Source organism: Pongo pygmaeus, chromosome 15 (assembly GCF_028885625.2).
Source record: "Pongo pygmaeus isolate AG05252 chromosome 15, NHGRI_mPonPyg2-v2.0_pri, whole genome shotgun sequence".
Classification (NCBI taxonomy): Eukaryota; Metazoa; Chordata; class Mammalia; order Primates; family Hominidae; genus Pongo; species Pongo pygmaeus.
The window spans coordinates 94,925,752-94,927,298 of record NC_072388.2 but is presented as its reverse complement, the minus strand read 5'-3'; positions in this window follow the sequence as shown (position 1 = coordinate 94,927,298).

Sequence of the window (1,547 nt, the reverse complement as noted above, 5' to 3'; positions counted from 1 at the left end):
GTATGCTCAGCTGTGGAAATCCTTGGGCTATAAATAGTGAGTGTGTGTGGGTATTTTTTTAATAATATGATGGACTCATTTTCCCTGATCATAAAATCCATGGCTTCTATTTATGGCTACAATGTTGCTCGCTAGTACTGAGGGATTTTAAAAATAGGTTCCAGGAAATAAGATGTGCTTGGCTAACTCTCTCAGTAGGGAGGCAGCAGAAGGGGCCTAGAGATTTGAGCCTGGGATTTAGGGTCTTTGCGTTAACCCCATGCTGCCTCTGAGTTGTCCTTGGTTCCAGGTTCCCTCGGGTCTTGTGCTTTCAATTTGCATTACATTGCTTGGGTGAAGAGATTTATCTATTCACTCATTGAGAACTTGCTCTGACCAGCCATGCTGCTATGCTTACTGGGGAAATAAATAGAAAGTTCATAGTACCAAGGCACTCACAGCCCAGTGGGCAGACCTGTAAATACATACAGGATTCCAGGATGTAAATGTGATAAGTGCCATTGCACAGGTATGAAGAAAGGCCTGGGAAGCACCAAGAAGGTACATGTAATTATGCCCATGGCAGCAGGAGAGCCACCTGTGGTTGATGGAACAATGGCCCCCAAAGAAGATGTCCAGGTCCTAATCCCTGGAACCTGTGAATGTCATATGGCAAAAGAAACTTCACAGATGGGATAGAGTTCAGGATCTTGAATGGGAGATGGGAGATGGGAGATGATCCTGGATTGCCTTGTGGGCTCAACATGGTCACAAGGGCCTCATTAGAGGGCAGCAGGACTGTCCGAGGAGAGAGAGAGAGAAGGTGATGTGACCACAGAAGCAGAGAGAGATTGGAAGGTGCTACGCTGCTGGCTTTGACGATGAAGGAAGGGGCCATGAGCCGAGGGACACAGCCCTAGGATCTGGAAAAGGCCAGGACACAGCTTCTCTCCTAGAGCCTCTGCAGGGGAGCACGGCCCTGCCAACACCTTGGTTTCAACCCTGTGAAAGTGACTTTGGACCTCTGGCTTCCAGAACTGTAAGAGAATTAATTTGTGGGTTTTTTTTAAGCCACCAAGGTTATGGTAACTTCTTTCAACAGAAGCATCAGAAACTAATATACCACCCAAGGTACCAATTGGTATTGGTACCAATATACCAACCAAGGGCCGTTGTAAGGCCCATCTGGTGATCAGACCCACCCAATACCCATTCTTTTCTGATGGCACCTGCACCGCAGTTGTTTAGCTGAACCCCCTCCTTAGTGGAGCTTGTGTTTCATTGAGACAGGTTCACCTCTGGTTCTAGGGGAGGGCACAGGGATTAGGCCTAAACTAATTAGTACAGTTATTCTTCAGGCTCAGGACTGAGCATGTGTCATACATGGATCCAGTTAGGTGAGAGCCCAGGGTTTTGCTTGTTTGTTGTAGAGACAGGGTCTTGCTCTGTTGCTCAGGCTGGAGTGCAGCGGCATGATCATAACTCCCTACAACCTTGAATTCTTGGGCTCAAGCGATCCTCCCACCTCAGCCTCCCCGGTAGCTGGGAATATAGGTATACATCACCAT